The sequence below is a fragment of the Petaurus breviceps genome, unplaced genomic scaffold (genome assembly GCF_028583685.1).
Source record: "Petaurus breviceps papuanus isolate PSGF00001 unplaced genomic scaffold, PetGlider_PUasm1.0 38, whole genome shotgun sequence".
In the NCBI taxonomy this organism is placed as follows: domain Eukaryota; kingdom Metazoa; phylum Chordata; class Mammalia; order Diprotodontia; family Petauridae; genus Petaurus; species Petaurus breviceps.
The window spans coordinates 88,014,862-88,034,323 of NW_027186304.1; the positions used below are offsets into that span (position 1 = coordinate 88,014,862).

Sequence of the window (19,462 nt, forward strand, 5' to 3'; positions counted from 1 at the left end):
TCCAAGAAACATATGAATTGGTCTTAGGCCATGAAAGAGCTCAAAAAGGATTTTGAAAAGCAAGTAATAGAGTTAGTGGAAAAATTTGGAAGACAAATGAGAGCGATGCAAAAAATAATGGAAACAGAGTCAACAGCATGCTAAAGGAGACCCCCAAAATACTGAAGAAAATACCACCTTAAAAATAGACCAATTCAAACAGCAAAGAAGGCCCAAAAAGGCAATGAGGAGAAGAATACCTTAAAAAACTGAAATGGTCAGATGGAAAAGGAATTTCAAAAACTCATTGAAGAGTATAATTCCTTCAAAATTAGATTGGAGCTCTCTTTGGCCCATTCACTACCAGAATGAAGATGATGCCAAGCAACCAGACTGACAACATCCCAGAAAATGTTGACATCTCTTTTAAGGGTTGGACAGTTATTGTGAAAGGGCCCAGAGAAATCCTTCGCAGGATTTCAACCATATCAATGTTGAGCTCAGTCTTCTTGGAAAGAAGAAAAAAAAAGACTTCGGGTAGACAAATGTTGGGGAAATGGAAAAGAACTTGTAACCATGTGCACAATCTGTAGCCATGTACAAAACATGATCAAAGGCATTACCCTGGGTTTTCACTACAAGATGAAGTCTGTGTATGCTCGCTTCCCCATCAATGTTGTTATTCACGAGATTGGCTCACTTGTTGAAATCAGAAATTTCTTGGGTGAAAAATATATCCAAAGAGTGCACATGAGACCAGGTGTTGCCTGTGCTGTTTCTTAAGCCCAAAAAGATGAGTTAATTCTTGAAGGAAATGATATTGAGCTTGTTTCAAACTCAGCTGCCCTGATTCAACAGGCCACCATAGTCAAAAACAAGTATATCAGAAAATTTTTGGATGGCATCTATGTTTCTGAGAAAGGCACAGTGCAACAAGCTGATGAATAAATTGGAAAAGATGCCAAAGGCCATGTCCTGAAGAGTCAAAACTTATTCAGATGTCAAATAAAAATATTTTTTGTCAAAATTAGATTGGAGCAAATGGAAGCTAATGACTTTATGAGAAATAAAGATACTATAAAACAGATCCAAATAAATGAAAACTTAGAAGGCAATGTGAAATATCTCATCAGAAAAACAACTGAACTGGAAAATAGATACAGGAGAGAGAATTTAAAAATTATTGGACTACCTGAAAGCCATGATAAAAAAAGAGCCTAGACACCATCTTTCCAGAAATTATCAAGGAAAATTGCCCAGATATTCTGGAACCAGAGGACAAAATAGAAGTTGAAATAATTCACCAATCACCTTTTGAAAAAGATCCCAAAAAGAAAACTCCTAGGAATATTACAGCAAATTCCAGAGTTCCCAGGTCAAGGAGAAAATACTGTAAGCAGTTAGGAAGAAACAATTTGTGTATTGTGGAAACACAATTAGGATAACACAAGATCTTGCAGCTTCTCCATTAAGGGATCAAAGGGCTCGGAATATGATACTCCAGATGTCAAAGGAGCTAGGACTAAAACCAAGAATCACCTATCCTGCAAAAAATCAGTATAATCTTTCAGAGGAAAATATGGTAATTCAATGAAATAGAGGATTTTCAAGCATCCTTTATGAAAAAACCTGAGCTGAACAGAAAATTTGACTTTCAACTACAAGAAGCAAGAGAAGCATGAAAAAGTAAACAAGAAAAATAAATCATAAGGAACTTATTAAATTTGAACTATTTACATTCCTACATGGAAAAATGATAATTGTAACTCATAAGATGTTTCTCAGTATGAGGTTAGTTTTAAGTGACTATATGTGTGTGTATGTATATATATATATACACACACACACACACACACATACATATATATGTATGCATAGGAGGGTGTATGTGTATATAAATATATAGGTGAGTATGGGCATATGTATGTTCATGTATACATAGACAGGAATAGGATGAGTTGAATATGAAGGTATATATAAAAAATAAAATTGAAAAGTGAGAGAGGAATTTATTGGGAGGAGAAAGGGAGAGATAGATTAGGGTATACTATCTCATATAAAAGAGGCAAGAGAAAACTGTTACAATAGGGGGGAAGAGCAGGAAGGTGAATGGGAATGGGACAACCTTACTCTCATTGAATTTGGCTTAAGGAAGAAATAACATACACATTCAACTGAGAATCTTACCATATTGGAAAATAGTGGGGAAGGGGATAAGAGAGGGGATGATGGAAGGGAGGGCAGATTGGGGGAGAGGGTAGTTAGAATCAAACACTTTTGAAAAGGGATAGGGTCAAAGGAGAAAATAGAATAATCGGGGGGTGGGTGGGATAGGATGGAGGGAAATATAATTAGTCTTTCACAATATAAATACTATGGAAATGTTTTGCATAACTACACATGTACAATGTATATTGAATTGCTTATCTTTCCAGTGGGCTTGGGTGAGGAGGGAAGAAAGGAAAAAATATCTGGAACTCAAAGTTTTAAAAACAAATGTTTAAAAAAATGTTTTTTTTTTTTACAGGCAACTTGAAAATAAGATATACAGGCACTGAGGTAGAGAAATCCATCTTGACCTATTAGAAAGCTAGGGGGTTCATGGGGGAGGATATAAGAGAGAACAGATTGGGAGAAGGGGTATTCAATAGGCTTGCTATTTTTGGGTGGGGGTAGGGGAAAGACAGGGAGAAAAATTTGTAACTCAAAATCTGGTGGAAATGAATTTTGAAAACCAAAAATAAATATATTTTTTAAAAGGGTTGGAGGAATTGGAATATTATATGCTGGAGGTCAAAGGAGCTAGGATTACAACCAAGAATTTTCTACCCAGAAAAACTGAGCATAATCCCTTGAGGAAAAAAATAGACATTCATTGAAATGGAGGTCTTCCAAGCATTCCTGATGAAAGGACCAGAACTGAATGAAAAAATTGACTTCCAATATAAAACTCAAGAGATGCATAAAAAGGTAAACAGGAAAGGAAAACCACAAGTGACTTAATAAGGTTAAACTTTTTACATTCTTCTATGGGAAGATGATACTTGTAACTCATAAGAACTTTCTTAAAATTAGGGCAGTTAGGAGTATATAAAGACAGAAAGCACAGGTCTGACTCCAATATGATAAAATTAATAAATGAGAAAGAGGGATACACTGTGAAAAAGGGAAAGAGAGAGGTAGAGTGGGACCAATTATATCACGTAAAAGAGACCAGGAAGAGCTAATATAGTGGAGAGAAAGATGGAAAAGGTGGGAGGGAACACTTTAATCTTACTCTCATTGGAATTGGCTGAAAGAGGAAATAACATACATACTCATTTGGGTACAGAAATCTGTCTTACCCTACAGGAATGTAGTAGGGGAAGGGGATAAAAGAAGAGGGGCTTCTCAAAGAAGGGAAGGCAGATCGGGGGAGGCAATAGTCAGAATCAAAACACTTTTGAGGAGGTACAGGATGAGAGGAAAGTGAGGATAGAATAAAAAGAAAGGAAATGGGATGGAGGGAAATACAGTTAGCAATCATAACTGAGAAAGAAGTTTGGAAAGAAGTTTCTCTGATAAAGGCCTGATCTCTCAAATATATGTAGAAATGAGTCAAATTTGTAAAAGTAAGAGCCATTGCCTGATTGGCAAATGATAAAAAAAAAAGAACAATCAGTTTTTAGATCAAAGCTGTAGATATTCATATGAAAAAAATTCTCTAAATCACTATTGATTGGAGGAATGCAAATTAAACAGTACTGAGGTATAGCCTCATACTTATTAGATTGGCTAAAAGGACAGAAAAGAAGAATGATAAATGTTGGAGAGGATACAGGAAAATTGAGACTAATGCACTGTGGTGGCATTAAAAACTGAATCAACCATTAGTTAGAGCAATTTGGAACTATGCCCAAATATTCATAACAGCTCTTTTCTGATGGCAAAGGATTGGAAACTGAGGGCATTCCCATCAGTTAGGGACTAGCTGTACAATTTGGGATATATGATTGTGATGAAAGCTATTGTGATATAAGAAATGATGAGCTAGATGTTCTCAGAAAAGTGTGGAGAGACTTATGTGAACTGATTAAAAGTGAAATGAGTAGAACCAGGAGAACATTTTACACAGTTATATCAATATTGTAAGATGATCAACTGTGAATGGCTTAGCTATTCTAAGCAATACAATGATTCAAAGCAATTCTGAAGGACTCATCATGACAAATGCTATCCATCTCCAGAAAAGAACTGATGGAATCTGAATATAGATTGAAGCATAGTTTTATTTACTTTATTTTCCTTGTGTTTTTATTTTGGTTTATACTTTCTTTTATAACATGGCTAAATATGGAAATATGTTTTGCATTATTATACATGTTTTAACTTTTATAAACTATATAAAATTTCTTGCCTTCGCAGTGAAGGGGAGGTGGGGAGGAAGGCAGATAATTTTGAATCAATTTTTAAAATGAATGTTGAAAATTGTTTTTATGTGTAATTGGGTTAAAATAAAATATTAACTTAAAAAGGAAAATGAAGGACAACCACTTTTAAGTGTTTAGGATAAGAAACAGGTAGTGGGTAACTATTGCTATAGTCTGGGCCAAGGGTACTAGAAGTATAGGAAGATGAGAAAATTGAAGTGTCATGAAGCCTGACGAGGAGAATTATTTTTTGTACTGTTATCCATCACCTTCCCATAGACCAATATTCCTCAGTTCCAAGTGACAAATATATCATTCTAATAGACTTTAGTTAAAGCATGCTAGTATAGCCATTTTGAGTATTTATATTTTCATATTTAGAGGTAGTATTATATGAACAACTCAATTATGAACATAAGGAATAGGCTCATCAGAAAATCTAGTTAGTGGTTATGGCCCCCAAATTCTTCCTTTCATTTTCACACTTGCATTTACTCATAATTTCAAACTTGTCTCAGAACAGTCATCTAACTTTCCCTTGAAAGGTTGAGAATGTATCCGGCCTTACTCAGTCATAGTCCAGGAGGAATTCAGTTATTTCAAGAAGTCTCATTACTCGAGATCCTACTATTGCCTCCTGTTATTTATCTTTCCAGACAATCACCTTTTACTATCCTTTTTTTCTTAATTCAAATTAATAAAGTCCTGTAGTGAATGATTCTTCAGTTTCTTTGAAATTCCTTTGAATGACTGAGAAGTCCTCAAAATTGCAATAAAAGGGTTGGTTGGTGGTGATGTTGGGGGAAGCCTTTTATTCTTTTTCTTAGAATTCAGTGCCATTATAAAGTTTCATATAATTTGCAGACTGCATCTCATAAAATACTGGCAAAATTTATTCAATTCAAATTAAATAGATGTAGCACAGCGTAATCTTTCTCTATTAAATATGTCACTTTTTGCAATTGTTTCTTAATATCCCTCACAGCTTCCATCTAAGATTAGCACTTTCTTTGCTGCCACAGTTTCACTAACCTACTGAATTATTCACTGAAGCATAACCTTCAGATATCAGGTTAGAAAGACCTTGATTATGGCAGGAAGTGAACTGTATAAACCATTTTTCTTTAAAAGAAAATTTCTCAGTATAGAAAAGTATGAAATGAGATAAGTATTAAATGTGTGTAAAAATTAAGTTCATAATTGATAGGAATTTAGCCAACTGTGACATTCCTGCATTTTGTTTATTATAATACATAATAACATTCTAAGTACTGTAAAGCAGTGTAAAAACATGTGAATTTCTACAGAGCTTCTTTTAACCTAAAACACACACACACACCGATATATGAACAAACACATGTGGTTTAGTTTCAAGATACAAAAATGCATTATGTAACTTATTCAACATTTCACATCATCTCCAAATATTAAGAAAAATAAATGTTTGCTTCATATCATCCTCATTCCCCATTCATTCTCTTATTCTCCACCACCTGTCATCAGTTTCAAGAATCTTCTGAAGTTTGATATCACAGTGAATAGGTAGATTTTCTTGCAACAAATTTCTATTAGTACTGACCATTGAATTCCATCACCATGTTGAAAGGTCATTTGGATGCCTACAGAGAAGACAACACTCTAGGAACACCTCTTTTGCTAGTGTTAAAATCTAGAAAGTCACCACTCACCAATAAGATTCATCATGATTTGTCCACTTAGTAACTAACTATGGAAATCCATCAGGAAGAACAGCAGTTGATAATTTCCTATTTAGAGAAATGGACAAATGCTTGGGAAAGAAAAAAACAAACTAGTTTGTATTTATATTATATTAGTCTAGAGTGTTTTTTTTCCTTCTGAATTATTTGACCTAGAAAGGATGAGATTAAAATGATTTTTGAATTTTAATATCAAGTCTCATTAATTTTGAATTAATCCAAAACTTTTGTTGCTTTCACAAAAGTCAGCAGAACTTAATAATTCCCCTAGTAAGGAGTAATGAATTATTGAAGAGCAGTGCTACTGATCAGATTTTCTACATAGAAACCAATTTGGAGAACCAAATAGTGAAATATTTTTCATAAGGTTCAACCTCTGAGAAGTATGAACCATAAAAAAAAATGTTTTATCGGTGTTCCAAATTACTTTTCCCCCAACAAAAATCATTCCATTCTAAAACATCTAAAACTTAATTTCTTTTCAAAATTTTCTTTAAAAAAAGTACGAAAGAACAAGTTATGAACAACTAAATATATTTGTAGCAACAAGTAACAAGAAGAATTGACAAGTTTTCCAAAACTAATAATAAATGGTGAGGTAGAGAGGAAACAGGCACACAAAATGAAATAGTAAAGAGATAATTGTAAAAATACCCATTCCCCAAGAAGCTATGGTTTAATGGAATCCTAATATGAGAAATGTAATGACATTTTGAAGGTTTTTGGCTGAAAACTGCAATTATTTTAAATGTGCAATAACACATTTACTACCTGAGCAAAAAGCAAAATATAAACTAAACAGTACTGAAATAGAAAAATCTGAAGTTCTAGGGTAAATAAAATGTATACCACTGTAAGAAAAGATCTTCTATGCATATTCTATAATTATTCATAGTGGGGACTCCAGGGACTATGTTGTAATTGTTGGCGCAATCATGGAGGTAATGTTACTTAACTATGGGAACAAGAAGGCAGAAAGTTCTCTCTAAAGTCTTAAAGAATTCACAAGGCTATCACTCTGAAGTTGTCTTCTGGGACAATATAAAGGCAGATGGATAGCCATGCACTTTTGTATATTTTTGTCTTTAATATGATTAATGATATTAATTGTTTTCATAATATTGAATGATCCTTTCATAGTTGCTGGGACATGATGATTTACTTACAAAATCCTAGAGCAGCAGCAAAGATAGCTTTAGCGAAGTTACAGACCACAAAATAAACTTACTGATCTACAACATTTCTACAAAAAGGAAATCTGAGGCAATAATATATGGTGAAATTCCTTGAAAAATCACACAAAATATTTGGTAGTCAATGTAATAATGTCTGTGTAGATTTAATTACAAAATTCTCCTAAAAAAGAGCAACTCAAAAAGCCAGAGGAATATTAGTGCTCATGGTTGGGCCATGCTAAGATAAAAATGGCAATGAGACCAAAGTTAATTTACAAATTTATATAATTTACAAATATGTCACTCCAATTCCCAAAGGGATACCTTAGAGAGTTCAATAACTAATAATAAAATTCATTTGAAGAAGAAAAATATTTAATATCAAGGAAAACAATTTTACAAATGAAGAAATAATGTGGAAATGACACCTTTACATGTTAAACTATATTATAAAGCAACAATCACCAAAACCATTTGTTACTGGTTAAAAAATAGAAAAATAAGTCAATGGAACAGACTACACAAGAGAGAATCAGAAATAATGGAACTCAATAACCTAGTGCTTGATACAAAAAACATAAATTGCCTAGAAAATAAATCTCTTTTGTAAAGAATGGCTGGGAAAGCTGGAAAACAATCTAGCAGAAATTAGGCTTAGGCCAAGATCTTAAAATAATTTCTATGACAAATCAAAAAGCATATATGTCCTGAATGTTAAATCTTTTACCATTAAAAAATTAGAAAAAGAAAAGTAGATCACATAGTTTTCTATAAAATAGGTAATGATTTTTACCTTGAAGTTGAAAAACTTCTACACAATCTAAATTAATGCATCTAGGATAAGAAGAAAGTAATTAATCAAAAAATATTTGTCTCAAAAAGCTCTGATAACAATTTGATATCCAAGAAATTAGACTGTTAATTGATAAGACCAAAAACTATTTCCCAGTAGAGAAGAGACAAAACAATATGAGCAAACTGTTCTAAAAAGAACAATTTTAAATTATTGATAACTATAAGGAAAAGGGCTCCAAATCACTAATAAGAAAAATGTAAGTCAGAACATTCATGAGATTTTACCTGTTATCCAGAGATTTGACAAAGATGACAAAGAATGGGAAAAATTGATGAAGACATGAGTGAGGAAAGATAGGCAAAATAATACAGTCTTGGAGTGCTGCGAATTAGTAAACCCATTCTTGGAAACAATGAGGAGTTATGAAAATAGAGTGGCTAAAATGCTAATATCCTTTGTCTGAGAGATTCTAGTGATAGGCATGAGCTCTAAATAATTTGTTGTCAAAGACAAAGGTTCTATGTACATTAAAAAAACATTTGTGGAAATACCTTCATGATAGCAATAAAGTGTAAGCAGCAGATTTTCATCAATTGGAGAACAGCTAAAAAATGTAGTAGAAATACAACTGAATATGCTTTTTTCCTGTAAAAAATTTGGTTGTTTGGTTGCTGTCCATTCTTGAAAATGACCAAAATGACATCACTGTATTGAAGTCAAATTACAGTGTGTTTGATTGTGGCTGATCAGATCAATATGAACTTGGAATGTTCCTCCATAGGTTGGGAACAAATAGTCCATTATAAACATGACAGCTACATCAAAGAATGGAAAGATTTTTATGAACTGGTTCAAAATGGAGTAAGCAAAGACAATGACTATATCAGTGTAAATGGAAAGAAAAAAATCCATAATACAACCAAAATAGATGCTGTGAAATTATAAAGAACAAATTTGACCCCAAAGTAGAACTATAAGAAAACACTTACCCCCTTGCTAATTTGCATAGGAGATGGATCCAAGGGTGGAGAATATTGTATATAGACAGCATCAGATTTTTTTTATTGATTTGTTTTGCTAATAACTACTTTTTATCTTTCAAAATTCTTTGTTTGAGTAATGATTCTCTGGGAAATCGTGATAGACCTGCTATACAGAGACAAATCTAGACAATGTAAAAATAAAGTATTATCAATTAAATCTATTAAAAATAAAAGCTCAGAGAGTCCTAACTTCAAAGCCTGTTTTCTTCATACTCTTCATATTGTTGTATTGTTTCCAGAAAACATATTTTCTTGGAAAGAGAGAGAGCAAGTTTGGCAATACTCTTCATGAATCCACAGTATGGCATTCCTGGGTTGATTTACCTTCATAAGAAATTGTGGGATATTTGCAGATAGGTATCAAAATTCTGAAAGTAAAGGTCAAAAAAGAAAGAAACGTCTTCTTTTAGTCTGTTTATGTACACTTGTGCATTCTTTTCTAGTTTTACAAATTATAAGCCTCTTAAACTCAAATCAGTTAATTTTTAATGGTCTATCTTGACACAAGGGAGTATCAAGTTAGAAAAGAAAAGTTTGAAGCTATTAATGCAATCATAGATGTTATGAATGTAAGCATGTGGTAGAATCACAAGATTCTGCTCAACTATCTGTCTCTTGACTTGAGTCCTCCTGAGAGAATGTTAGATTGCAGGTCTTTTAATGGTTTTAATTCACTACAGGAGAGTCCTAAATATTCAAGAACCTACCATTTGTACCTCTACCTCTAGCAGAATAGAGTTATTTTAAATAACCAATATTCTAAATGTGGCTGCTTAATGGAGTGGTCAGAAATGTTGACTTTGTCATAACAATCCAAGTTTGTATTTGTCTAACAGTAGGGTGAATTTTTCTTAGATTACACTTTTTCTTCTACAAGCACCTGATGGAGAAGAATGGCTAGTGAGGGAAGACAGAAGTTGACATATTATTGAAGAATGGAGGATGATAAAGCCATCAATGGAGGTAGAAAAACTTTAGCAAAAAGGAGGAAAGATACTTGATGCTCAGCTCCCAATTGGGGGAAATTGGCAGCAGCAACAAGTGGATGCTGTTTGAACCAAATTTGACAAGGTCAAAAAATTCACTTGATAATCATCTTACTGAATCTTTGAATAGAAAGGAATCATAAAGGTCATCAAGTCCAACCTATAACCATACAAGAATTTTCTCTACAAGCCTCTCAACATCTTTTCCCCCATCTTTGTTTGAAGGCTCCAGACAAGGGGAAACGTGGTATCACTCAAACTGGTCTATTACAATTTGGAGTAACTGAAATTGTTAGCAAATCTTTCCATTTATTAGGTTTAATTTTGGCTCTGTTAACTCTCATCCATTATTTCTAGTTCTGTCATCAGGCCATGAAGAAAAAAAATCTAACTTCTCCTCTGTGTGATGGTTCCTTCAATACATGATGACAGCTATTATGATTTTTAAAAATCTCTTATTTAGCTCCTCAACCTGTCCCCTCATCTCCCTCTCCGACTGCTCACCCTTCCCCTTTTCCCCCTTTCTTGTCTCTTTCCCTCTCTTTCCTTTCTCTTCCCTCTCCCTCTCCCCCTCCCCCTCCCCCTCCCCATCCTTCCCTCCATTTATCCTTCCTCCCTTCCCCTGCCTGGACGATGCAGCAGTGGAGACGGCCGAGGAGGCCACAGAGCCTGCTGAGGTGGACATCATTGGTCTGTACCAGGACATATTCTCCAAAATGGCCATGTACCTGACAGGTGAGCTGACAGCCACCAGTGAAGATTATAAACTTCTGGAAAATATGAACAAACTGACTAGCTTGAAGTATCTATAAATGAAAGATATTGCAGTAAACATAAGTAGAAACCTAAAGGACTTAAACCAAAAATATGCTGTCCTTCAGCCTTATCTGGATCAGATCACTTTAATTGAGGAGCAAGTTAGCAGCTCTCCAGCAGGCAGCTTACAAGTTGGATGCATATTCAAAGAAACTTGAAGCAAAGTACAAGAAGTTAGAGAGGTGATGAAAGAATTCTTTTTTTTTGCTAGTTTTTTGGAGGGTAATTGGGGTTAAGTGACTTGCCCAAGGTCACATGGCTAATTTATGTGTTAAGTGTCTGATGCCGAATTTGAACTCAGGTCCTCCTGATACCAGGGCCGGTGCTCTATTCACTGCGAAGAAAGAATTCTTTAGCACAAAGACTTTAACTACAAGAATGTTTTATAAGAAATATGTGGGATGGAACTTATCACTAGGCTTCAGTTCCCAAAAGGAAGTGCTGCTGCTGATCCAAGGAGAATTCCAGCCCCCACCTCTGGCTGGATGTGTAACTCTGGCCACCCCTGCTGTTTTCCTCAACCTGTACCCCTGAAACCTCATCTTAGGGTGTGTGTCCTTGTGTGCCCTGGACGAAGGCTCAGAAATAAGGATCAACCCCGTCTGGAGCAGACACAGATGAGAAGCTCTCCTCCTGGTCTCCTCTCTTGCCCCCCACCCCCCACATAACCTGTTCTTCAGCTTAAATAATAAATGCCAATGTATGACCCTCAAAAAAATCTTTTATTTATTTCTTAGTCATTCCTCATATGGCATTATCTCCTGTCCCCTCACAAAAATGGTTGGCCATTCATATGTAAATGCTCCAATCCAGAGTACACTGATAAGGTGAATTGGGAAACACAAAAATGATAGTTTTAAACTTACACTTAAAATTCTTACATATTACTTTTATGACAATGTCTAATTCTAAGAATTTTCACAAAAATAGTGTGTATTTCCTAAATAATAGTAGCAAAAAGAGAATGTAGTGAAAATAGATTCTTGTGTTCAATAGAGGTAATGACTATGAGAAGGGAGAGAAGTGCTTTGTTAGGGAGGAAATGGGAGGGTTTACAGGAGCACAGTAGGATGTAGGGAGTCTCCACATCACACAAGTAACTTTTATCTACAATATGCTTAATTGGAATATAAAATGATGGTGAAATGATATTTTAATGCTTAAAAATATAGTATGTATGCTATTAAATACCAAAATATATTAGTATAAGGGAAAACATACTGGTTGGAGAGTGAAAAGAACTGAGTCCTAATTCTGGCATTAATCATATTACTTAGCATCTCTTGGTTTTCAGTCTTCTCATCCATAAAATGATGGGGTTGGACTATATGATCTGTGTTCATTATAGGGTTTGAGTTGTGATTGAAGATCTGAAGAAACCAGTTTTCTGTTTTTGTGATATTATTGTGGGTGAATGTGTACTGCCCATGTAGGTTATGTGTATACACATGAGCTATATAAATTTGGTTGTCATTCATGAATCTCTAAGGAAGTTCTGCATCTAGGAGCCAAGACAGCAGAGTAAGCAGTAAGTTGCTTTCACCCTCCCTTATTGACCTCTGAAGCCCCAGATAATATTGTCCCAGGAAAAAACCCTGAAACAGCTGAGCCAGCAGAAAGATAGGGTGCATCAGTCTTGTAGCCCAGGAAGCTTGGGGGATTAACAGGAAATGAATCTCTCACTCTGGGGGAGGGGGAGCAGTACAGGATGGGAGGTGTCCCAGCAAGTCAGCAACAAGCCCAACTTCAGTAGACCGGATGGGGGAGGGGGTGTCCTGAGCCCCAGGGTGGTAGAGCAGGCAAGTACCAACACCAGGACTCCTGAGTGCCTCAGTACAGGCAGGGGAACCAGTAGATACCAGATCAGAAAACCACCATGCACACTGGTATTCTTCAGTAGTCAAATCTCCTGGTGCTTCAGCACACCTCCAGGAGGCAAAGCTCCAAGGTAGCAGATATCCTCCAGCGGCCAAACATTCAAGTGCAAGGTCCAAGTGGAGAGGACACAAACATTTGAGTGTAAGACCCGGGTGAGTAGGTATCTCCCCCTGGGGCCTGACTGACCACTCCCACCCCAAGAGTTCCAGTGTGGCTGACCCCAGCTACCACCAAATAAGCTGACAGACCACTACAGTCTCCAGATACCAGCACCTGAGGCCCAAGTACACAAAACCAGTGATCAGGTCCCAGGCTCCTAGCACAAGAAGCTTGAGTCAGTACTCCTATACTCAAGCAGAAAAGATCAAATCTAAAAGCCAGGAACTAGGCAAACACCATGAGCAAAAAGCAGAAAGAGACAATGCCCATAGATTCTTACTATGGAGACAGGGAACATAAAGCACAAATTCAGAAGAGAACAAAATTGTCAATAAATCCACATATGAAAATTCAAGGGGAATATGAACTGGTCTCAAGCCTAAAAGATTTCTTGGAAGAGCTTGAGAAGGATTTTTTTTTTTTTGGAAAGCAAGTGGGGTTAAGTAACTTGCTCAAGGTTACACAGCCAGTTATTTCTGGGTGTGGTGTTAAGTATCAGAGTCCGGATTTGATCCCAGGTCATCCCAACTCTGGGGCCAGTACTCTTACTCACTGAGCCACCTGGCCACCCTTAAGCAATTGGGTTTAAGTAACTTACTCAGTGTTACATGGCCAGGTGTTTCTGGGTGGGTGCTAAGTGTCTTGAGCCCAGATTCTATCCCAGGTCATCCCAACTCTGGGGCTGTGGTCTTACATGCTGTGCTACCCGGCTGACCCTTGAGAAGGATTTTTAAAGTCAAATAAGAGAGGTAGAAGAAAAATTGGGAAAAGAAATGAGAGGTATGCAAGAAAGAGTCAATAGCTTGGAAAAGGAAAGACAAAAATTTACTGTGGAAAATGAGTCCTTAAAAATAATTGCCCAAATGGAAAAGGAGTCACAAAAACTCCCTGAAGAGAAGAATTTAAAAAGCAAAATGGGTCAAATGGAAAAGGAGGCAAAAGAAGTCTAATAGAGGAAACATTTGTTTAAAAATTGGCATTGGGCAAGCAGAAGCTAATGACTCTATGAGAAATCAAGAATTGGTCAAACAGAAACTAAAGAATGAAAAAAAATAGAAGAAAACAAAATACTTCATTGGCAAAACAACTGAATTGGAAAATAGATCTAGGAGGAACAATTTAAAAATCATTGGCCTATCAGAAAACCATGATGAAAAAAATATTCGGGACAATATCTTTGAGGAAATAATCAAGGAAAACTGCCCTGAGGTCCTAGAACCATAAAGTAAAATAGTCATTGAAAGAATTCATTGATCACCTTCTAAAAGAGATCCCAAATTGAAAACTTCAAGGAATATTGTAGCCAAATTACAAAATTACCAGGTCAAAGAGAAAATACTGCAAGCAGCCTGAAAGAAACAATTCAAATAACATGGAACCGCACGCAGTCAAGATTACACAGGACCTTGCAGCTTCTACATTAAAAGATTGGAGGGCATGGAATGTGATAGGATTCCAACCAAGTATCAACTAACTACCCAGTGAAATGGTGCATAATCTTTCAGGGAAGAAGATAGATATTCAATGAAATAGGGGACTTCTAAATGTTCTTGATGAAAAGACCTGAACTCAACAGAAAATTTATCTTCAAATATAAGATTTGAGAGAGGCATAAAAAGGTAAACAGGAAAAAACACCCAACAACATCTTATTAATAAAGGCAAACTATTTACATCCTTACAAGGGAAGATGACACTTGTAACTCTTGAAATCTGTATTGTTATTACACCATTTAAAAGGGGTATAAATGGACAGAGTGGGTGGGTATAAGTTGACATTGATGTTATAAAAAATCTGATTAAGTGGTGAAAAGTGATTGTACTGGGAGAAGAAGAAAGGATGAGGCAGGTAAGGGTAAATTACATCACATGAAAAGGGATAAAAACCTATCACAATAGAGGGAAAGAAGGGAGGGAGACCAGCATTATTTGAACCTTATTCTCATCAGATTTGACTCAAAGAAGAAATAGCATAATCAGTTAGGCATAGAAATCTAATTTATCCTATAGGAAGTAGGAGAGGAAAGGGGAAAGAAAAAGGAGGAGGTGAATAGAAGGGAGGGAAGAAGTAGTAAGTGTAAAGGGGAAGAAAGGGAGGGGACAGATAGAAGGGGGGGTAGACTGAGGGAGGTGGTGGTCAAAAGAAAAATTCTAATGAGGAGGGAAAGGGAGAAAGGAGAGAGAAAAGCATAAACAGGGGGGAAAGAGGATGGAGAGAAAGACACAGATAGTAATTATAACTGTGAATGTGAATGGGGTGAGCTCTCCCATAAAAGGAAGCTGATAGCAGAGTGGATAAAGAACCATAATCCTACAACATGTTTTTTTAATAAGAAACTCATTGGAAGTAGAAGGATACACACAAGAATAAAGGTAAAAGGCTGGAGAAGAATATATTTATGCTTCAGCTGAAATAAAAAAGAAAAAAAAACAGGAGTAGCAATCCTGATCTCAGAAAATGCAAAAGCAAAAATAGATCTAATTAAAAGAGATAAGGAAAGAAACTGCATTCTGCTAAAAGGTACCATGGATAAAATTGTGTAAACCCTTTAATATAGCAATACTACTTCTAGGTCTGTTTCCCAAAACAATCATAAAAAATGGGGAATGGACCAACATGTACAAAAATATTTATAACAGCTCTTTCTGGGTGACAAATAATTGGAAATTGAGGAGATGTCCATTAACTGGGGAATGCCTGAACAAGTTGTAATATATGAATGTGATGGAATATTATTGCACTGTAAGAAATGATGAGCAGGCAGTCTTTACCCAAACCTGGAAATATTTATATGAACTGATACTGAGTGAAACGAGCAGAACAAGGAGAACATTGTACACAGTAACAGACCCATTGTGCAGTGACTGACCTTGATAGGCTTAGCTCTTCTCAGCAATTAGAGGATCTAAGACAACTCCAAAAGACTCATGATTGAAAATGCTATCCATATTCAGAAAAAGAACTTTGAAGTGTGAATGAGGATGGAAACATATTATTTGCTCTCCTTTTCTTTTGTTGTTTTATTTCATTTTTCTCATGGTTCCTCCCATTAGTTCTAATTCTTCTTTACATTATGACTAATGTGAAAATGTGTTTAATCTTAATGTATAAGTAGAGTCTATATGCATGCCATCTTGGGAAGGTGGGACAAGAAGGTGGGGGAGAAAATCCAAACCTTAAAATTTTATGAAAGTGAATGTTAAAAAATAAAAAAAAATAAAATTATATACACATATATATTTGTATATATGTATATCTATATATACATATGTCTATGTATATATAGGTACATGTATATATATATACATGTACACACACACATATATATACGTACACACATATATATCTATATCTTTGTATCTATCTATATCTATATACTATCTTTCAAATAATGTCCACCTAGAGAAGGGCAGGAGAAGGGACCATAAAACTTTTATGCTTTATGGTTCTGTTTTTGTAGAGAAAGGGTACTATATTATAACTGTATATATCTCCTCTTCCTCAATATTGCTGTTGGGGGGGAATGATTTTTCCCTTAATTTTATTACTTTTTTGGCCACTATGAATTAAAGAGGGAGGGATGCCTCAGGCATAAATTGGAAGGCAGGACTAGCACCTCTCGCCTGAGGGCTTGCTGAATGCTTTCCAGGGTTGTTCATCCACATGTGATGTCCATCTTTTCACTCAGCTCTCACCTGTGGATCCAAGAAGCTACATTATGAATAGCAGTCATACCCTCATAAAACCATCTTTACAGATGGGTCAAATCAGGTTAAGAATAACCAACAGGCTTCAAACCCATTGATGAGTTAGGGGGGTGTCTACCCAAGCACATGAAGACTTCCTCTACCCCCAATGGAATGAGAGGATTAAAACAATTTGATCCAATGGCCATGAAAGTGGCTGAAATCAGAAATGTGGAGATTGAATTAACAAATGGGGAAAACTGGAATCAATTGAAGCAACACACACATAATAATCAACACCTATTGTGGCTTTTGACATGCTCCAATAAATTATTTATAAAAGGTCTTACCATGAAGGGTTGAACTAGGTGGCATCAGAGACCCTTTGTGACTCTGTGATTTGGATGTGACCCTGAGTTTTTAAAGTGTGTCCAGCTGAATGCAAGTTCTTTCAGGTTCTACCAAGTGGGAAAGGCTTTGTGTATGTACTGGGTGATATACTCACATGTTTTATATTCAAGTACTAGCCTAGCTATGTCATGGAGGATGCTCACTAAGTTGGCAGTAGAAGAAAGCAACAACTATTCAATAATTTCTATTTAAATTATCTATTAAGTAGATGAGTTTGATGTCTGCATCAATCAGAGGAGCCTGCTCATTGAAAAACGTCAGTATTATAGTATATACTAGGTACCAGGGTGAATCAATTCATTATTATGAATGGATTTCTTGGGCATACTTAATTACTAGATGAATATTTTAAGTGGCAAATTACTAGAATATATGTGTGAATTTTTTTCCACTCAAATACATCTTATGAAGAATGCTATAGAATGCCAATTAACAATATTGTAACTAATATACAGAGAAAGTCTAATAAAAAAAAACCCCATCATCTCTATACAGATGCCATGTGGTATATGAAAGAGGCTAGGGCAGAGGCAGGCCCAGAAGGTGCAGATGGCAGAGGCAGGCCTGGATGGGGCCTGATCAACTCGGAGGGCAAGTCTTCCCACCAACCACAAGGGCCACTACCAGGCCTATCACCAAAGGGCTGGGACTGGAAAGAGCAAGGTAAGAACCAAATACAGGGGCCCCTAAACTGGGCAGCAAATACTCCTGGGGCTACCACTTCATAGCCCAGAAATTTAAAAAAAAAGGCCTTATCAGGACCTCCAAAGACCAGGATGACAGAGTGAACCTCACCTGCTCCAAACCCCCCCTCTGACCCTGAAAACAGTAACTCTTGTCCCAGGGCAAAACCCTCTACAGTAAAGGCCTGGGATCCCTAGGGGAAGGGCATGGCTAGGGCCCTGCCTCAAAATGGGTAGAAAGAAGACTACAAAGACAAAGACTCTGGAGTCCTACTATCCAAAGGGAGGAACCTAAATCAGAGGGAGACAATGTGGACTCCACACCCACAGCTGAAACATCAACAAGGAATGGGTCACAAGCACAGAAAGCTCTCCTAGATGAGATCAAAAGGAACTTTGAAAACCAAATGAGAGAGATAGAAGACAAAATGAATAATTCTCTAAAAACCAAAATAGCAGAATTAGAAAAAAAAATTATAATGAAGAAAATATCTCTCTAAAAAGAAAAGTGTATGATATGGAAAAAGGAGCTCCAAAAATTAACCAAGGAAAATGATTTGCTAAAAACTAGAATTAACCAAATTGAAACAAATAACTCTATGAGGAACCAAGAATTAGTCAAACAAAACAACAAGAATGAAAAATTAGAAAAAGAGGAAAATAGCTCAAAGAAAAAACAACTTATCTGGAAAACAGATCCAGGAGAGATAATCTGAGAATCATAGGCCTACCACAAAATTGTGATGAAAAAAATGAGCCTGGACAATATTCTCCAAGAGCTCTTTAAGATACTAGAACCTGAGGGTAAAATAGAAATCGAGAGAATCCACCAGACACCTGGTGAAAGAGATCCCAAACTGAAAAGTCCTCGAAATGTTGTGGCCAAACTCCAGAACTACCAGATAAAAGAGAAAATACTTCAAGCAGCCAGAAAGAAACAATTCAAATATCGAGGGTCCACAGTGAGGATAGCATAGGATTTGACAACCTCTACACTGAAAGATCAGAGGCAGTGGAATACAATTTTCCAGAAGGCAAAAGAGCTTGGGTTACAAAAAAGGATAACATACCCAGCAAGACTGAGCATATTCTTCCAGGCAAAGAGATCCATTCAACGATATAACAGAGTTCCAGACCTTCTTGAAAAAAAAAAGCCAGAACTCAATGGAAAATTCATTCTCCAATTACGAGATGCAACAGTGATGTAGAAAGGTAAACAAGGAAAACACACACACACACACACACCCTGCTATTTGATAAGAGCAAACTGGTTATAGAAAAGTAGAGGGTATGAGTATAAAATACACAAAATGACAATTAAAAAATCTTATTAAGGGCTACAAAAGGACTGCAATGAAAGAAAGGGAATGAATGAAGTGGAAAAGGGTAAATTATGCCACACAAGAGGCATAAAAACTGTATAGCAGAGGAAAAGAAGGAAGGGAGATGGGAATCATATGAGCTTTTCTCTCATTGGTTCTGGTGCAAGGAGGGAATAACAACCAGTTAAGCATAGGACTCTATGGAGAAGAAATGCAAAAAGTATCATTTTAGAGGGAAAGAGGGGAGGGAGAGGAGCTTTGCATGAGATTTGTTCCTGTCATTCTTGGTGCGAAGAAGAAATAACATACTTCATTAAGTATAAAAATATCCTACAGGCAGTAGGAGGGGGAAAGAGCTATGAAAGGGGGTGAGTGGTTAGTAGGGAGGGAATAAGTAAGGG

General features: G+C 36.1%; 1 pseudogene; it reads left to right on the forward strand.

Moving 5' to 3' along the window:
- Positions 1–322: 322 nt before the first annotated feature.
- LOC138170171 (large ribosomal subunit protein uL6-like) lies at positions 323–927 on the forward strand (annotated as a pseudogene).
- The last annotated feature ends 18,535 nt before the right edge of the window (positions 928–19,462 follow it).